Source organism: Schistocerca americana, chromosome 3, assembly GCF_021461395.2.
Source record: "Schistocerca americana isolate TAMUIC-IGC-003095 chromosome 3, iqSchAmer2.1, whole genome shotgun sequence".
Taxonomy (NCBI): Eukaryota; Metazoa; Arthropoda; class Insecta; order Orthoptera; family Acrididae; genus Schistocerca; species Schistocerca americana.
In genome coordinates this window covers 690,961,543-690,975,235 of record NC_060121.1, presented here as the reverse complement: position 1 = coordinate 690,975,235, position 13,693 = coordinate 690,961,543, and the positions used below count along the sequence as shown (strand labels likewise).

Genomic DNA, 13,693 nt, shown 5'->3' with positions numbered 1-13,693 from the left:
AACTTTTCACAGTAACAACCACTCAGGGTGAAACATTTGTCGCGGTAAAGCAACGGTCACTACACTTTGAGAAACTATACGTAAACTTTTTGTATTCATGATGTAAAGCTGACGATCCTAAGACGATTCAAAACCGGTGATGAAAATCACGAAATATTCTAATAAAGTATTTTAATATTTGTAGTTATTATTCAGATTCAGACAATCATGAACAAAGGTGTAGAGAAAAAAGGAAAAATACTACAAATACAGTCAGGTAGCATAAAAAACAACTTGGAACAACGATAGTCATGGTAAGTAAAATTTCGCCTCTCGAATTCTGAAACTTGCGAGAAATAGTGACTAGGCTATTTCATGGACAGATTTGATAATTAACATTTTACTGTGCTGGTCTCGTATACAGCTGTCATTAATTGTAGACTACCTGAAATGTTTTTTTTTTTTCTTCTTTAGGCTGTAATTCGTGTGCACAAAGAGGTGGCTGGCATTTGAAAACATTGTTGGGTTTATTAGACTTTCTACTTTAAAAGCACATACTTTCGTATTGCTGGTGTTACATCTTGAATATGCAGATGAAACTTCAATTTAACAGTAACCATCACCAAAAAAAAAAAAAAAAAAAATTGAGAAGCAGTTCTAGCAGAAACAAATTATATTTCAGTTTATATTTCTTTTACAGGCAGTCTAAATCTAAAGAAACACACAAAACACAAGATCAAAGCAAAATTTTGCATTCACAATGGAATACAATGTGATGCAAACTGAAACTTGGAGTGGTACACAGTCCAACTTCACGTTCACTGGACTGTTATGCTCTCTTTCATTTCCTGATATATCTGAAGAAGAATCCTCCATAACAACACAACCTGTGAAATTAATACGATAAATGCGTAATCTTAAACTTCATCAAATACTTAGTTTTATTCCCTGTAGAATTGTCAAGGGCTTTGTAAATCATTTTCCCCAAACGTTTCCCTCTTCGCTTCACATTTTGAACACGATATCAACACAAAAGCACACAAAACGCACGAAGCAGAGAGACCTCGAATGTCACCTAATGCCTGCGAAGTAAGAGACAATAACAAGGGTTTCAAAACCGATGAAATGTTGAGCTGATATCGCTACTTTCATCTATGAAGCCTGCAGACCTCACAGATGATCCCGGGAGCCGTAAAAATACTTTACACACCTCGGAAGATCATCTTAACTTGCGTGGCGTACTAATATGAACATGTCTGCAGCAAATACCCATTTCCCGCAAGTACCCTTAATATTACGTCAGCATCATTTGTTCTAACAAAATCCAACGGTGAAGCACTTCGAACAAAGGCAATGCGTGCCGAGAGAGACCTTACAGAAGAGGGAAACAATGAACCGACAGCTTTAATACAGAAAGTATGGTTCTACAATTCCTTCCGGGACACGCTTATCTTCCCGGGAGCATATCACGCGACTCGCCAGAGACTTTGTTTGCGGAAACTCCTGTAACGCGGTGTGAATGGGAGCGCACAGCGCTGAGCAGCTGCGGGGAGTCACCGTGCCCCTGACACCGTTGAACTGTCACCTGTCCCCGGCCAATGGCCTGCGAGCGCCGCCTGCTTTCGCTTGTAGCTGTGCGGCGTCACGGGCAGACGACGCGCCGTGCGTAGCCACTCTCCCCTCCGCCCCCCCTCCCCCGCCCTACCCCCTCTACAACTTACTATCCGAAGGCTCCCCACTCCTCCGTGACCTACGTCACAGTCTCGCCTGCAAACCTGCGTGCACACCGGTGGTGGGAGGAAGTTTGCTATAAAGCGCGCGCTCTGTGAGGTTTTCGTTATTGTTACCACAGACTCAGCAGTGGGAAAGGCTGGCGTTCTGTGCTACTGGAATTGGTTGATGGGTGACTTGGGCCAACACAGCAGAGAAACCGTGCCAATTTCAGCACGCTAAAGTGACACACAGTAGCCGCCGTGCTTCAAGGAGCTTCATCTGTCCATCTGCTGCTTTAGTCTGTGGAAGACATCAGCGAAAGCAAAGGTAGGACCTGCCAGCAAAACTGCACGAATAAATTTCTTAGCGTTCGCATAACTTGTGCTTATGTGCTCCAAAATTATTTCTTTCACTGAACGTCCACACTGACTTCATTAACAAATCTTCTTGCCTGTTCCTTTGTAAAGACGTAGCGTGAGGACAGATTTTGTCGAGGCGCACTGTATAATAATAATCGTTGGCTCGATAGCATGAAATGGCCGAATATGTTGAAATCCTTAGTCTTGGAAATTACAGTTGAAGGTAAAACGTAATAAAATTTCAAAATTATTGGAATCGAAGAACTACGAAGAACGGATTGTTACCATTACGTACGCTGCTCTCTTGTAATGGCATGGTCTGCCATCTGTTTTCTTCATAGTTCTTCTCAGTCGCTTGCCTCAGAGTGATTTTGAGAAAATAGTCTGCAGTAAATAACCTATAATTACGACTGCATAATTTTACATGTAAATTACGCATAAATACTTCGGCTGATAGTGCATCATATCAGTAGCATAATTTACTTCGCTTGAGTCCAAAATAAATGCCCATTGATATGAACTATATATCAGAATCTAATCTCTGTCAACCCACAGGCAACAGCTGTCGTGTTCACGCTGTAGATACCGATTATCAGTTCCCGTGGTGGAAGTATAAACACAATGTTTTCCTCTGTAGATGCTTCTTTCCTGTCACTGTGCGTATATATCTGACATCCAAAGGCAGCGTCCTCAAAGTGGGGCATATTATACGAAGTTGAGAGCTGCACGTTGAATAACGACCGTACGAGACACAACTGTTGACAAGCCTGATAATCTACTCGGCTCTTGACACAGGTATGACCTTTCTGATGGATTTTCCAGCAAAGGAAACGAAATAGAAGTTCTACTCTGTCCAGTGATAGACAGTGCAAGAAACTGACGTAACTGAAGAAATCAATAGCTAGACGTACCACAATCCCAAAAGGGGTATGAATTACTAAGGTGTACCGTAAATAAAAATGATTTTATCCCTTAAGGTGAATACTAAAAATTTGGTGTCAATCATTATACGAAAGCTAGAAGAAAATATCCACTACGCTGTAATCCTGTGTTTCATTTACGGAACGTTCAAAATGGTTCAAATGACTCTGAGCACTATGGGACTTACCATCTGAGGTCATCAGTCCCCTAGAACTACTTAAACTAAACTAAGGACATCACACACAGCCATGCCCGAGGCAGGATTCCAACCTACGACCGTAGCAGTCACGCGGTTCCGGACCAAAGCGCCTAGAACCGCTCTGCCACCACGGCCGGCATTTACGGGACGTGAACGACTGTCGAAATATTAGAGTATTTATAGTCGTTTGTCTTGTTTAAAGTGAAAAGGGCATTGATTAATATTGTCATGTGCCTTTTACGTTGCGTTTGCACCTTACTTACCCGAATTCCTGTAGAAATAATTCCACGTAAAACACATTTGTTTGGTGATAAAGGTATCAATTTCAAGGTTGCTGCCGGCCGGAGTGGCCGAGCGGTTAAAGGCGCTACAGTCTGGAACCGCACAACCTCTACGATCGCAGGTTCGAATCCTGCCTCGGGCATGGATGTGAGTGATGTCCTTAGGTTAGTTAGGTTTAAGTAGTTCTAAGTTCTAGGGGACTTATGATGTCCACGGCATTTGAGTCCCATAGTGCTCAGAGCCATTTGAACAATTTTTTTCAAGGTTGCTGCAAATGTTCAAACTTGATTTCAGGATCGAGAGATTGGCAGGGATATGCTGTCTTCCAAAAACTAAAATCTACCATAAGTAGTTAGTTAAGCTTGTAAACTGGTCATACCATCGTTTGAAAAATGCAAAAACAAACTACAAAAAATGCTGAAAATTTCCCTGACTGCATTAATACGATGTAAAAATCTGAGACGTTGTGCAGACAGGCAAATGCCTCACGTCTTCTTCTTGATGCAAATGTCAAAATTCTGGCATGAAATCTGGGCGGTAACGGCAATAGGGAAAATTCGCCATATTAGAATTACTTATGCACTAGAGATTTATTGTACGATAAACCACTAGAGCTGCCATACTGCGATTAGCTGAACAATATCCTGCTGTTAGCTCACTGTCGTATCGAAGATAAGCTGGCAAACATTCGCCGATATTAGTGCAGAATTCCAGCGATAACAAAGCTCGACAGCCGCTGATAGCCTCGAGATTCCCATGTCGTGTCAGTTGGTGTAATTACACTAATAAATCCAATAAGACTGCGTTTATAAGCAGGCAAAATAAAAGCCAACGTAGTGTTGCATTCATAATTTTGGCACCCAGTACGTGGCTCTTGAACAACAGATACGACAGCAGGTGCCCTCCTAACGGACGAGAGGTAGCGCAGTGACGCCTGTTTACTTGCTCGGTTATTTTGCTATGCCTTTCCTATAGTTACATGGGCTACTGTTGAGATACTGTTTTCACATTCAGGGGAAATCAATTTCAACCTAATTCGTCGTTTTATTCATGTCCATCGCAATTTCTTTCGCCAAAATTTGGCGAATGAGTACCTAAAGCACACAACAGCCGTGTCCTTGCTTCGACCCGCGCAACAAATAAAAAATAAATACAAAATAACTGGGAAAATGTACCGAAACAATCTCGAAAGAGAGTGGAGCAGGTAAATTAACAGGAAACGAACAGCGACTGACATAAACCAATCGCCGGCCGCGGTGGTCTAGCGGTTCTAGGCGCTCAGTCAGGAACCGCACGACTGCTACGGACGCAGGTTCGAATCCTGCCTCGGGCATGGATGTGTGTGATGTCCTTAGGTTAGTTAGGTTTAAGTAGTTCTACGTTCTAGGGGACTGATGACCTCAGATGTTAAGTCCCATACTGCTCAGAGCCATTTGAACCATAAACCAATCCACTGGCGGCGGTGGTTGATGCACCGGCTGCACTGTTCCAAGGAAGTGGATTTTTGAATCCCTGTCTAGCTTCCACCCATTCTGCTTCCGTTTTATCCCCAATTCCTCAAAGATGGTTACTGGGTTGGCTCTCTCCATAAAACCACGAACTGCTTCAACTAAGCTGGTGTTTGTTTCTAAAGATCTCCTTGTCAACGATACATTAAATTCTAACTTTTCTTCATTCCAGTTACATATGCGTGTAACAGTGTTAACCAGCTTTCCTTTTCTGTTATCTGGAATAAGGACACTAATATTTCTCTGAACTTCGTAGTACTCAAACTCGTCGAAAACTGGGTATTCCTTGTACCTCGTTGCCAACGTAACTAAATGAAGGAGGTGAGTCACGAAGTGCATTAATCCGAATGTAAAATGTAGCAAGTGTATAAATGAAATTTGCATTCAGCTGTCGTGTAAATTCGAACCTTACTCAAACAGGACGATACTCAATATCAGCAAAATTCGAATATCTGAAAATAAATTTGGTTCTTCATACCCCATTGTTCGATGTTAGATTTCATCGCCCATTACTTCACTAAACGTTTCTATCGAGTTACCGCCAAGAATGATAGCTGCACTACAGCCAGGTCGCGAGTGACTACAATGTCAACAAAATAATAATTCTTATTAACGAAAAAAATTCTCGCAGGTACGTGGCTGAGGGCAGTGACATCATAATAATAATACAAAATACAAGAGGCCCAAACGGATACAACGCTTTGAGTTACTCCAGTACAGTACAGTACAGTACAGTACAGTCGTAACATACGATATATGACGATATATCGTATGTTAGTCAGTAATTTGTGGTTACAAGAATCTTCGTGGAGAGTTTAATTCTGAAACTGTATTATGCTACAAAAGAACTAACAAATGTGTAGGTTTCCTTTAGCTTAAATATCTGCGCTTGGCCAAGAAGAAGTGACAGTTTCATGAAAACACAGCTCAACTTATCAGTTGATTACTGAACGAAAGATTGTTAATCGGTACTGGTCGCAAACATTCTACCTCGCGTACATTCTGGGGTTACTCAACAATTACAAATTATGAGCCAACTAATCTATAGTAACGCGCTGAAAAAAAAACATAAATTATAATTATTTAATATTTTTACCTAGCTTACATGAAGACTTCTGCTTGCCTGTTCAACAATATTGACATACCTAAGTTCATATAATTACTGGTAGCTGCAACAGTACACCACAAATACTGCCTACTCCATCGTCTTTCCCTCACAGGCAGGTACTTACGACTGTGAGCCCAATGCTCTCTTACTCCAACAAAGCAGTATCTTTGGCTCTGCGGTCGCACACAATCAGCGATCCGAGACATTCATCGTTTGTAGTATCCTAGTTTCATTTTAATTTATTCATATTCTTATCTTATTCTGGTGCCACATACAAGTATGCCCCAGTAGACGCCTTTCAACCATACTCCAGAAAGTGTCCCGCAGACGGCTCTTTTAAGGATCCATGTTTTTGAAACACTTCTAATTCTAGTACAGGATGCTTTCACTGGAGTCAGACTTTGCTATTAATTGTGATACATCCTGTAAAAAGTGAAATGAAATGAGCGTGTGACATTGATGGCCGGGAGGCACCAACCGGGGAAGTTCGAACGGCAGGTTTTATTGGAGATGACGCCATATTGGCGACTTGCGCGTCGATGACGATGAAATGATAATGGGGACAACACAACACGCAGTCCACGAGCGGAGAAAATCTCCAACCCGACCGGGAATCCACCCGGGCCCGCTTAATGGCAGGCAAATACGTTACCACTCTGATAAGCAGAGTGTGTACCTCACCAAATGATCGTGACAGCGTAATTAGATTCGAGCTGTCAGATACCGATGTACTCCACAAATGCAACAGCAGGGAAAGAAAAAAACCATGGTTCACTGCAGAAACGCTGCCATTCATCGAAGTCTAGTTTGCGAAGTACGAGCGTAGGTGCAGTATGCCTGAAGCCTCAGAATAGATTTTCACTGTTTAAAATAAATCGGTAACAATTCTGGCCACGAGATGAAAGCTCGCCGCGAGTGGATGGACGCTTTCTTTCCACCGGTGCGCCCCCAGTAATTGTCTATCGCAGAACGCCTCCGCCTCCGCGCCGGTGTGCGCACGCCCGGCGTCGGGTTACCTCGGAGCGCCGCTCTTAAAGATCGGCGCCGCGAATAGTTGGCAGCGGGCGGCGCGCCCAAGTGCCAGGGCCCTGTCCGGCCGGGCGCCGCCACAGGCTGCCTGCCACGGGCGGCTGTTACGACACGGCGCCGCCGGGCTCAGCGGCCGAGCGCCGGAGTTGCATCAGCCGCGGGGAGGCGGCGGCGCTCGCCGCCACGCCTTGCACCCGTCGCCGGAACTGCTGCCGCGGGAAGCCAGCTTCAGTCGAAGCTAACGAGAAAGTGACGTCAGAATAACGTGTGTGCTCGTCCAGCACGTATGTCCACTGCTATCGAGTTTCGTGATTGGAAGGTGTGAGAAGCCCGCCCGGTTGGCCGTGCTGTCTAACGCACGGCTTTCCGGACGGGAACGAGCGCCTGGTCCCGGCCACGAATCCGCCCGGCGTATTTGTGTCGAGGTCCGGTGAAACGGCGAGTCTGTGGATGGTTTTAGGCGGTTTTTCATCTGCTTCGGCGAATGCGGACTGGTTCCCCTTATTCCGCCTCAGTTACACTATGTCGGCGATTACTGCGCAAACAAGTTCTCCACGTACGCGCGCACTACCATTACTCTACCACGCAAACATAGGGGTTACACTCGTCTAGTGTGAGAGGAACGGGGACCGAACCGCACAATTACCCTGTGTTCGGTGTGGGGCGGCGGAGGGGTGAAGTGGACTGTGGTAGTCGTCGTGGGGTTGTGGACCACTGCGGCTGCGGCGGGGACGGGGCCATACAATACAATACAAGGTGTGCGAGGGACGGAAGTAAAGTTGGTTGAGTGTGGGGGCCTTCCTCTAAGTATACTCAGTAATGACGAGGTTGGTATTGTGATCGTGTCGATACAGCTCCAGCACGCAGCGAACTTCCTTCCGAAGTACGAAGGGCGCATCAGTAAGTAATGCAATATTTTTTCTCTCCCTATCTCGGTTGAAAAATTCGAAATTTGTTGTGGGGGATATCGTTGAATATTCCGGCTTTGGCCCCTATACTTTCATGAAGTAGCGGCGCTGTATGTTTCCTACAAAGTGGTGTCTGATATGAGTTCCAAGCAGACAGTTGTCATTGAGTTTTTTCGGTAAACCAGCGCATCACAGATATTCATAGGCACTTGCAGAATACCTACGGAGACGTGGCAGTGAACAAAAAGCACGGTGAGTCGAAGGGCGAGGCGTTTGTCACCATCGCAACAAGCTCGCCTAAACTTGTCCGATCTCCCCTCTGCTGGCCTGCGGCACACAGCTGCGACTCCTACAATTTTGGAACGTACAGGCACTCTCTTCCGAGGTGATCGACGGATCACAAACACCTCGCTGCTCAACTGGACGTCTGTTGGCGGTGCTGACACACTCGTTCACCAGCTGTGGTACTCAAAGGTGCGTGCCTGCTGGACTCCTCGCCGCCTAAGAGAAGACTACAAACAGCAACGAAGGACCGTCTGCGCGAAATCGCTTGCGCGTTACAAGAGTGATCCTGACAATTTTTTTGTCTTACATCGTCAAAGGCGTTAAAACGTGGGTTCATCACTTCGAACCGGAAACAAAACGGTAATCCATATAATGGCGCCACACGACCTTTCCTCATAAGAAAAAGTTCAAAGCCGCACTCACAGCCGGTAAAGTCATGAGACGGACTTTGGGACTCTGAAGGGGTTAATCTGTTTGATGTCCTCCCTCATGCTGCAACGATCATCCCTGAAGTGCACAGTGTTTCTCTCAGGAAACTGAAGAAACGACTTCAGCATGTTCGTCATCACAGAATTGTAAACTTTTCATTCTCCATGACAACGCAAGGCCTCACACAAGTCCGCGACCGAGCGAGGTGGCACAGTGGTTAGCACACTGGACTCGCATTCGGGAGGACCACGGTTCAGTCCCGCGTCCGGCCATCTTGATTTAGGTTTTCCGTGATTTTCCTAAATCGCTCCAGGCAAATGCCAGGATGGTCCCTTTGAAAGGGCACGGCCGGCTTCCATCCTCGTCCTTCCCTAATCCGTTGAGACCGATAACCTCGCAGTTTGATCTCTTCCACCAACACAACCCAACAAGTCTGCGCATCCGAGAGAAGCTCACAAGACTTCATTACACTTTTCTTCCTCATCCACCTTTCGATTTCTACCTGTTTAGACCAATGAAGGATGCATCCCATGGCAAGCAGTACGTGGATGATGGGGAGGTTACTCATGCAACAAGACGTTGGCTCCAATGTAGACTTGTAGAATGGTGCAATATGGGCATACAGACCCAGTAAGTTGGTACAAGGCTGTCGCATAGAACGGAGACTGTGTTGAAATACAGGGTTTTCTACCCAGAAGAGTGGGGGATAATATGGTGTACTGGAATTCTGAATAAAACAAATCTTCTTTCAGAAAAAAAGATGCGTTGCATTATTTATGGAAAGCTCCTCGTATCAGTTAGTCCCACCTAAATTGACAGTTCATGACAAATCGGGTGCAAAATCCGTGACGAGATCTTAAGACGAATGACAATGGTCATAAGTTGTATGAATACACATGCTTCACTTTTAAGTTGAATCCGAAAGGAAACCGTCTAGTTAATACGTGGATGGAAAATTTACTCTTATCGTATCCGTATTAATTACACTTTTTCTGATTCATTCGTGGTACAAAATCAATTTTATGAATGTCTTCACAGAATATTACGCGCCCTCCATACCTGAGAAAAGTGCTATTAGTACACGTACTCTAGATGCAGTGCATACAGAATCCAGAAACGCATGTAATTGCTTTGGTAGAAAAAAGAAACAAGGCAATTTGTTACAAAAAATAATCTTCAATCTGATTAAGAAATCTAAGATGTTAGACATTTCCACTAGGTAAACGGACCCTACCAACCACATATCTGTAGTACTTTATGTGCACTGTGAGAAAAACGACCCACCGTGAAGGAATTACCCGAATGTAACGGAAATTGGGAGATGAGATGTTCATGTACAGGCAAAGGAATGATTACAGTTCCAGAAAAATTGGATGCTTCTTTCAGGTGAAAGCGCTCCACGACTGAGGAAGTCAATAATGCGTTGGCCCTCCTCTGGTGGCTTCGGCTTGGCGTAGATTGATAGAGTTGTTGGGTGTCTTCCTTAGGGTTATTGTGTCAAATTCTGTACGATCGCCGCGTTAAATCGTAAAAATCGCGAACTGGTGACAGGATCCTGCCCATAACACCACAAACTTTCTCAGCTGGGGAGAGATCTGGAGACCTTGTTGGCTGAGAGAGGCTCTGGAAAGCGCAAAATTAAGTAGTTAAAAGTCTGGCAGTGTGTGGGCGGACATTATCTTGTTGAAACGGAAGCCCGGGATGGCTCGCCACGAAGGGCAATAAAACTGGGCCAAGAACATAGTCGACGTACCACTGTACCGCAAAGGCGTAGCGGACGATAAATAAAAGGGCCCTGCTACGAGATGAAATGGCACCCCAGGCCATCACTCCTGGTCTTCGGGTTCTATGTTGGACAAGCGTCTTGTCCCACAGCTGCCGGGCCATCTCCAGACACGTCTTCGGCCTGGAGTCTCATTGACTGGTGTAGAATTGTCTTTAGTAACGAGATCCGCTTCGAACTAAGCCCCGATGACCAACAAAGACATGTCTGGGGGCGCCCGAACAGCTAAGGGATACCAACCTGACTGTAGCCCGTCATACGGGTCGACAACCAGCAGTGATGGTCGTCGGTGCCATTTGTTTTCATGGCAGCACCAGTTTAATAGTCATACTCGGCACCTTGCAGGACAGTGGCACGTCGACTATATTCTACGATTTCTACGCTCCGTTTTGTTGCCCTTCATGGTAGGGCACCCTGCGCTTACATTTCAACAAGATAATGCCCCACCCGCACACGGAGACGAGTTTTTGCTCCTTATAGACAACGTCTCCCAGCCAGCTCGGGATTTTGACGCGCCAATTGGGCAGAATTTGGGATGATACCCGTCTGGAGGACACAAAACAACTGTTAGTCATCTCCAAGCCGAATTACTGTTCGGGTAAGGACCAGAGGTGGACCAACGCATTATTGACTTGTTCAGTTTGTGAAAACCTTTCTCTTGAATGAATCATCCAGTTTTTCTGAAATCTACCGACTTCCGTCCCATTCCGATAATTCCTTTGTCGTAAGTCTTTTTTTTCGTAATGTGTAAATTGGCAAGTAAATATATGACATTACTTGTATCAGCACGTGAAACTCATTCCTGACAGGGCTCTTTCACGTATGTAGTATAGGATATTACAGAACATAGTTCTATTAAAGAAATAAGAAAGTAGCAGCATCTTTAGCAAACGCGAAGAATTCTAAAGAATACAGTAGGACACGAACATTCTCCTTCATAACGGCACATTTCTATCCAGTTCATTACAGTATACTCGTGGAACTTTCGAATTTCTTCTTTGATCTTACACTTTAATCGTAGGATCTCCTAATACTTTTACTACCAATGTGTCATTAACTACCATTTAATTATAACAAATCGTGACAAGAGTGACGTTTTTGAGGCAGCATGTATTCATAGGGCGTAAATGAAAACGATGAAATTGAATAGGACGTCTCGAAAGTTCTTCCTTTATGGACTGGTATAGAGTTTCGCGGCCACATCGACACGTCATTTTGACTGCGTCCTTTCGCGAAAATGGCACACACGATTTTCCTGCTCTCTGTGTATATGCTAGTAGCAGCGGAAACTGCAAACACCGTACTGGGATTCCCAGGGACAAGAAACCACTGTAGTCCCGAAATACTGATTACTGACGTCATCACTGCGATTGACGGCACACATGCAGATATCCAGGTAAAAGTAGCACATTCTATCGTCCTGTGAAGTTGTGCACTAGTGTTGTGTTGTGAGAGAGGTGCTGAGCAGAAAACGCTACATGAAAGTATGTCCTGTTCTTAACAATTTCCGATGAAACTAATGAAAACAGTGGAGAACAGGACAAATGCACTTGATAGTAAATAAAACCTTGCGACCTTATTTTTTGTTTAATTGTGTACATTTCCTCACAAAAGATTTTCGGAAAGACTACCATCAACTTCAGTACATTCTGCACAGTTTGTGTGCATCTGTTGCTGATCTGAGCTCATTCGTACGGTCTATTACCTGAGGACTCGCTTGTAAAATACGGGCGGGAAGTTGCTCCATTGTGTCCACTTTGCGCTTGTAGGCTTCGCTCTTAACCCAAGTCTACGAACAGTAATCTAATGAAATATAATCAGGTTGCTTCGGTGGCGAAGAAATGACTCCAATGCGACTGATCCCACACCCAGGGTACGTTTCAGTGAGTTAGTGTGTCATTGGCCATACGGAATGCGCTTTGACCTCAGTCGTGCTGAATGTACATAAGACATTTTGTTGCCAAAGGAATGTCCTCCAAGTATTCTATTAACACATTTTGAAGGAAATCGAGATAACGTACTCCATTAAGACGGTTATCTAAAACAACTGAACCTATGAGGTGGTCATCAGTAATACCGCACCACACGTTCGCTGAGAAACGTCGTTGAAAATTTGTGTCCAAGGTAGCGCATGGAGTTTCGTGTCCACACAGTTCAGAGTTGAGCGTGTTATTGATGCGGATGAAGGTAAATGTTGACTCATCAGTGAACAGAACACGTGGAATACAGCGTTCATTGGCAATGACTCATTGACAGAATTCCTTTCCTTTGGCATCATCTCCTATGAGCAGGTGTTGCACACCCTGCCGACGATAGGGGTGCAGACCCTGCTCTGTACTGTGAGCATCACTCGTGTTTGTGGAATACCAAGCTGTGCAGCAGTTCTTCTGGAGATGTTTAATTGGGTTGCATTCTACCGTTTCAGGAATGTTCTCAATTTCTCTAAGGTCTTTACTGGACGGAACATTCAGATACAACATATGCACTGTGAAGCGTATCGCACCCAAGCATCTGTCAAACACCTTTTAGATACCCCGTTATCCGGAACTCTGCAATTAGGAAATCTTTGTTATCGAATAGCGGCTCCGGTATTCCCACTGCAAAACCCGTAGGCGAAGATCAGGTCAACCCCATTCCATATAAACCAAGGCCTCACTGTAGTAGTGAGACGTGAGATATGGAAAGAGTACAGTTGCAGGATCCGTCGCCCCACCAAACTCAAGTGTGCATTGAAATGGTCAGCTAAGACACCACTAGAGATTCTAACGTCGCTTTAGTTGTATTCGGATGTGAGTGCTGTTGAAGGAGAAGCCGGCCGCGGTGGCCGTGCGGTTCTGGCGCTGCAATCCGGAACCGCGGGACTGCTACGGTCGCAGGTTCGAATCCTGCCTCGGGCATGGGTGTGTGTGATGTCCTTAGGTTAGTTAGGTTTAAGTAGTTCTAAGTTCTAGGGGACTTATGACATAAGATGTTGAGTCCCATAGTGCTCAGAGCCATTTGAACCATTTGTTGAAGGAGGACATGCAATCGCACCAATGATTATCAAACAGCTGTTTATTTAATACGGTTAAGAAAGGGACATGTGTTCATTTAAAGGTTTTTTTTTTTCTGAATCGCCAATATTATCACCCCTCAAAGCATGTGCCTCTCCTCTTGAGTCACCATTTACAGGACATGTCCTAAGGTGCAA

At 44.8% G+C, this 13,693-nt stretch overlaps 1 protein-coding gene across 1 annotated transcript in view; it reads left to right on the top strand.

Annotated features, from left to right (window-relative positions):
• Window positions 1-1,789: 1,789 nt before the first annotated feature.
• LOC124605555 (proton-coupled amino acid transporter-like protein pathetic) overlaps window positions 1,790-13,693 on the top strand; it is a 75,422-nt gene continuing 63,518 nt past the window's right edge. Inside the window, exon 1 of the mRNA XM_047137314.1 lies at window positions 1,790-2,019. The gene's annotated coding sequence lies outside the window, so the exon portion shown is untranslated. The remainder of the gene's footprint in view (window positions 2,020-13,693) is intronic.